This window comes from Capsicum annuum, chromosome 6, assembly GCF_002878395.1.
Source record: "Capsicum annuum cultivar UCD-10X-F1 chromosome 6, UCD10Xv1.1, whole genome shotgun sequence".
NCBI classification, from domain to species: Eukaryota; Viridiplantae; Streptophyta; class Magnoliopsida; order Solanales; family Solanaceae; genus Capsicum; species Capsicum annuum.
Genome location: NC_061116.1, coordinates 165,891,858 through 165,898,344, shown reverse-complemented (window position 1 = coordinate 165,898,344; position 6,487 = coordinate 165,891,858). Strand labels below are relative to the sequence as shown.

At 30.4% G+C, this 6,487-nt stretch overlaps 1 long non-coding RNA gene across 2 annotated transcripts; it reads left to right on the top strand.

Annotated features, from left to right (window-relative positions):
* The first annotated feature begins 1,784 nt into the window (after positions 1 to 1,784).
* LOC107873051 lies at positions 1,785 to 6,110 on the top strand. Of its 2 annotated transcripts, none has more exons than XR_001675079.2 (2): positions 1,785 to 2,357; positions 5,743 to 6,110. It is a non-coding gene; the product is annotated as an uncharacterized LOC107873051 (long non-coding RNA). The 2 variants fall into 2 exon arrangements; XR_001675078.2 differs by having other exon boundaries at positions 5,701 to 6,110.
* The last annotated feature ends 377 nt before the right edge of the window (positions 6,111 to 6,487 follow it).

Below are 6,487 nucleotides of genomic sequence, written 5' to 3'. Positions count from 1 at the left end.
ACTTTCAAACTACAAATTATGCCCCATGGGCAAGAGTTAACTCTTGCCCGTGGGGCATAATTTGTAGTTTGAAAGTCCTTGAGTCAAGTCTTGCCTCTAAGACAATAGTTGTAGAACATCTCATAAATAAAAACATAATGTGGTAGAGTCAACTCTTGCCCGTGGTGCATAATTTGTTGTTTGAAAGTCCTTGAGCTAAGTCTTATCTCTAAGGCAATAGTTATAGAACATCTCATAAATGAAAATATAACGTGGTAGAGTCAACTCTTGCCCGTGAGGAATAATTTATTGTTTGAAAGTCCTTAAGCTAAATATTGCCTCTAAGGCAATAGTTGTAGAACATCTCATAAATAAAAACATAACGTGGTAGAGTCAACTCTTGCCTGTGGGGCATAATTTGTTGTTTGAAAGTCCTTAAGTCAAGTCTTGCCTCTAAGACAATAGTTGTAGAATATCTCATAAATAAAAATATAATGCGGTAGAGTGAACTCTTGCCGTGGGGCATAATTTGTAGTTAGAAAGTCCTTAAGCTAAGTCTTACCTCTAAGCCAAAAGTTGTAGAATATTTCATAAATGAAAACATAACATGGTGGAGTCAACTCTTGCCCGTGGTGCATAATTTATTGTTTGAAAGTCTTTGAACCAAGTCTTGTCTCTAAGACAATAGTTGTAGAATATCTCATAAATGAAAACATAATATAGTAGAGTGAACTCTTGCCCGTGAGGCATAATTTATAGTTTGAAAGTCCTTGAGCTAAGTCTTGTCTCTAAGGCAATAGTTGTAGAACATCTCATAAATAAAAACATAACGTGATAGAGTCAACTCTTGCCCGTGGGGTATAATTTGTTGTTTGAAAGTCACTGAGCTAAGTCTTGCCTCTATAATAAGAGTTATAAAATATCTCAGAAATCAAAATACAATGTGGTGGTGTCAACTCTTGCCCATGAAACATAACTTGTTGTTTGAAAGAAATAAGTCTTGTCTCTACAATGTAATGGTGTCAACTTTTGCCCATGAAACGTAACTTACTATTCTAAAGTCGTAAGTCTTGCCTTTATAATGTGATAGTGTCAACTCTTACTCAAGAAATGTAACTTGAATGGAAAAAATCGAAGAAAAGAACAAAAATAATAAAAATTGAGAAAAAAGAAGAAAAAGAAAATATTAAAAAAATAAAAACCAAAGAAAATGTAGAAGTTGAGAGAGAATAACAAAAAAATAAAGGTTGATAAAAGAAAGAAAGATTATATAAAAATAAAGGTCGAGAAAAATTTAAAAGAAAAAAGAAAGAATAAAAATCAAAGAAAAAATAAAAAATAAATTTTTTTAATAAAAAAAAAGTTAAAAGGTGTAAAGAAAAAAAAGTAAGTATAGAAAAAAACTAAAAAGAAAAAAAAAAAAAGGAAGAAAAAAAAAAAAAAAAAAAAAGAGAAAATAAAAAATAAAAATTAAAGTAAAATTAAAAATAGAAAAAAATAAAAGTTGAAAGATATAAATGTAGAGTTGTTATTCATTATGGGGATCATTTATGTAATTTACTTCATTGATCAAGGACAATTTTGTTCAAAAAAATATTAGTTGGCAATTTTGTTCAAAAAACATTAGTTAATAAGTAAAGACTATTTTAAGAAAAAATTTTATTTGAGGCTAAAATTTAAAAGTCACACTAATTTAGGAATATTTTTTAGATTCATGCAACCTAACCAGGCCCAATTCCTACGATCCTACCCGGCCCATACCTCTAATATCCCATCTTTCTCCTTGACAACAAACTTGAGATCAATAACAACGACAGCACCACACCCACAGCGGCATCATACAACACCAACAACTATAACAACAAAAACCAAAACGACCCCAAATCCTCTCTTCTTCATTAACCAAACATTGTCGTCTCATATCCCTTTCTATCTCAAAATCATACAGAGGGGTGTGTGTGGCATGAGCTAGAGGCTATGCAAAGCTTCTACAAGCAGCCTACGTATTCCTTCAATCCGCGAATCAAGAAAGTATTTGTACAATTTCGTATGAATCTACTTCACAACCTTATCCCTTCATCTAAAATTTCCAAGACACCCCTCAAAATCCCCTCTCCCACATTACTAAAATTAGAAAATCAACCTGAATTTTTTATTTTATAAATACCTCACTATTTTCTTTGAAAAACAAGGCTGGAAGTTTGAGAAAAGAATTTGTGGATTTCTAAATTGAGAGAGGATTTCCTCTTTAAATATATTTTTTTAAAAATTCTTGTAAGACTCATTCGAGCCTAGAATTTCTATTACTAGTGGCATTCTGATGGTGGTTAATTCAAGTTCGGACGAAGTTTGAGTACCGAAGAGCTGCTCAGCAAAAGGTAATCTTCTTTCCTCTGCTATTCTTATTCTTCATTTTTGTGCTTATTGTTGCCTCTTTTCTATATGGTATCACAATGATTAAATCTTTGTGTTTCTTTACTGATTTTGAATTTTGAATGTTTAGTTTTGTTGTTTCGATTTTGTTATTGGAAAAAATACAAGAAAAGTAGGTGTTCTTGTGAACTTTAGGCTAACCTCGTTTAGATACTCGGGCAAATTAATTACGGGTGACAAAAATGTTTCAAAACTAAAAAAAAAAGTGATACAAGTCTTAAATATTAAGTAGAATTGATAATTTTAAAATTAGTTTTACTGACACTAATTTTAAAATTTTTAAGTTTTATTATTTATACAAATATTCATACACCATCACCACCACTCCTCCGCACCCTTTTTGTTGCCGCCGCTGCTACCTCCTCTTCCTCCATTATCACTATCATTGTCAACTCTTTCAGATTCACTATTATTTTCTCCCTCTACATAACTATCGTCTATTTTTCTTTTTCTCCTCCACCACCGTCGTTATTAACACAACAACAAATGTCATCTTCTCATTCGATGTCACCACCAACACCTCCATTTTTACCATAAGTATCAATTTTTGTGAATTCCTCCTTCAATCAGATCTTTTTCAGAAATTAAATAAGTATCGAAGTTGCTACAACAATTATTGAAATTGCTGCAGCAATTTCGATAGTTATTACAACAACTTCAATAATTGTTATAATACAATAATTAATAATAGTTGTTACAGCAATTATCTGAAGCAACTCTCATAATTGTTGAATTTGCTGAGTTATTTCTTCATTCATTTTTAAAAGAAATTAAAAAAAAATTCAAACTTTTCAATTTTTTTTTTTTTCAAAATAGTTCATGAAATTTAGATCAGGAAGAAGAATGAAATGAAAAGAGAAAGAAAAAGAAGAGAAGATGGAAGAAAAAAAAATCTAGATATAGAGATAAATAAGAAGAAGAAAAGATAGGGAGAAAGAAAATTGGAGGAAAAAAAAAAGATTGAAAGATAAAAAATAAGGGGAGAAATTCTAAAATTTGAAATTTAGAGTTAGAGAACTTTTAAAAATTATACTTTACACCCCAATTAACTTAATCACAATTTAAATAAAGTTTTAACCTTAGCTGATCAAAAGTATCACCATTTTTAATTTAAAGAATTTTTTTGTCACCTCCCACCTAATTTTGTCTAGATACTCTAGATTTGTCATCTATCATTCTAATTATTTCATGTTATCCAGAAAACTTATTTGCTTCATAATTGATTTTGTCTTTTATAATTTTGTTTCAAGATAATTAGTCAGGTGGTTTTGCCTTTGGTTTTGGCTAATCCAGAAAACTTATTTGCTTCATAATTGATTTTGTCTTTTATAATTTTGTTTCAAGATAATTAGTCAGGTGGTTTTGCCTTTGGTTTTGGCTATTTAAGATTAACAAGTAAAGGAATGACCACTGTTTGGAATTACTCCATAGTCCTCTATAAGGAGTGAAGTTCTGACTGAATAAATGATAGCCTATCTTCACCTCTAAAACTTATCCTTTCAAAGTTCTTAATGAACATGGTTGTTTGACTAATGTTTGAACTGCTTTTCCCTGTTTTCCTTCCCTTTGTTTGTCTGTTCTTGGGATTGTTCTACGAGGTGGTCGAGTCTCAAGTGCCTCCTTTGGTTCACAATATCGAAGACAGCTTTTGAGAAGAATTTAAATTGTCAAAATACTCGAAACTTGTTTGCAATATTTATCTAAGCATAAACTTTTCTATTATAGGAAGTGGGAGTATTCTTAATTTATTTTTACATAGGCATATGCCTTTTACAACTTAAGAAAATATTGGTACTGGCACTTTCAAAAATTTGAATTTTTCATTGAGAATTTAATGAGATTTGGCAGTGTGAAGATGTTAATATCTAGGAAGCAGACTGTTATTTCCCTTGGGACGAATTTGAAATTTGATACTAGTAGATATGAACTTGTGCAATTCTCTTTCTTTTTTCCTTTTCTAACATCTCCTGTGAGAATGAGAATGTTTGATCGAGTTATTTCCTTATTATTATATTCAGGAAACTTTTAGTATGTTTAAGGTTGGGCAATTGCTATTTTCGAGACCATTTATATATTGAACAACTTAAGTAAAAATGTGCTCCCTGTATTTTGAGTCATGAATTCAAATAAAGTTTTTTTAGAAAACCTTCGCTTAAGGGAATTTTTGTTATGCCATTTAATTTGGAAAGGAGCAGATTGTTTTGCAAACATATGTTTTGGTCATTTATTTGAATTACAGAGTGAAGCATAATCTTGGATTTTGACTTGCTAGTAAAATTGCCTCCCTTTTGGATAAACTAAATTGATTAAAGGGAATTGAATAATCTGGAAATAAGAGCTTTTGGGTTTTTTTCTTATTGCGAATTATTTAATTTTTTTATAGTTGTGTTTCTATGTAAAGTTGCGAATTTTCTTCAATAATTACTAATATTTGTTGATTTAGTCCGGTAAATTTGTCTTACCTGTTATAAGCCTTTTTGTTAGGTCATTTGCTAATTTGTATCTTGTGTTTTGTCACATGTGATGCCTTGCAAACCCATATTTGAACTCCATATCCTTCCTTGCATACCTCGATTCGAGTACCCTTACTCAAGCTATAAATAGACTAAGAGCAGCAGTTTATGAAGCATGCATTATGGGGCTAAAGTTCAATTAGAATCCTAAAAATTACATATATAATATATACACAAGTTAACTTTACCTTAGTATATAAAAACTTTACCTTATTACATAAAATCTCATATTGAAAAAGAAATTATAAATATTTCAAAGTAATTACTTAAATCTCTTAAATTTATTCTTTCTCTCTCATCCCCTTATATATATCAAAATATCATTTTTTGCTCCTATTTTAGTGCATTAATTTTGCTCCATATTTATGTTCCTTCATTTACGCCTAAAATCAAGTTAACGTAATCTGAGGAATTTAAAATTGGTCAGTTATCAATCATTAACTGAACAAAGTGCACCTCTTCCCCTTCTTATTTTCTGGAAAAAAAAAACTCAGTTCAACAAAATTCAAAGAATGATTAGAAAATAATTGTCAAGAATCTATTGGCAAAAATATATTTACTTTGAAATCAACACCATGTTTTTGTTGCTTCTTTGTTTGAGATTTAGTTTTCACCATTGTTAATGGCGTATGAAGGTTAGCAGGGTTTTGGATTTAATGGTGAGATGTCCAAAAAAAAAACGTTAATGATATTATACTTTCCGAACTTTGCTTTATTTGCTATTTTTTTTTTTAAATTGGTTAACCCGTAAAGTTTAAATTTTTTTGCAATGGAGTCTGCTCGCGTATTGTTATTCCCGTTGTTGGTTTCGTTCTAGATTCTTTTGGTTATGAAGAACCAAATTTCACAGAGAACCATTCGAAGTACCGAAACGATCACAATGAAGAAATTGAGGGAAGTTGTTGGTTCAAGTTCAAACAAGAAAGTTTCAAAATTGTCAAGTAAGAAAAAAGTTGAGGATCTTGGACGACCACGTCTGCCGAATGTTTAGTTATCATTAAAATATGTATTAGTATGTATAAGATTTCATTATACATTTGTTAAGATTATATAGTGAATTCTATAAGGTGTTTGTATCCATGTGAAATAGTATTAGATTATATTTATTATTTGTATAAGATTTACACATACATGTGAAACTGTTGTATGAGGTTGCCTTTTATTTGTTTTGGCAGTATGATTCTATGTAGAGAAAATGGTCTATTACCCCTCCAACCTTTAGTCGAAATCCCAACTACACACTCAACCTTTAAAAGTGACCTATTACCCTCTAAACTTATTTTTATCGAATTTATTACCGCCTTGAATTTTTATTTTTGATTTTTTATGACCCTAAAATGCTGACATGTCCAAGAAAGTGTATCTACTTCCCTTAGGCGCGTAGGACTTGCCTACAGTACACAAATCTGCATTTTTTAAGCCACGTGCAAATCCATTTTCTTTTATTTTCTTTTTTAAAAATTCTCATTTGTTAGCCATTAAATCTTCCATCTTCTCCATCTTCTTTCTTTTTATTTTTGCCATTTTCAAAGCTTGAAGTTTGGGTTTTGTTGTCTACCATT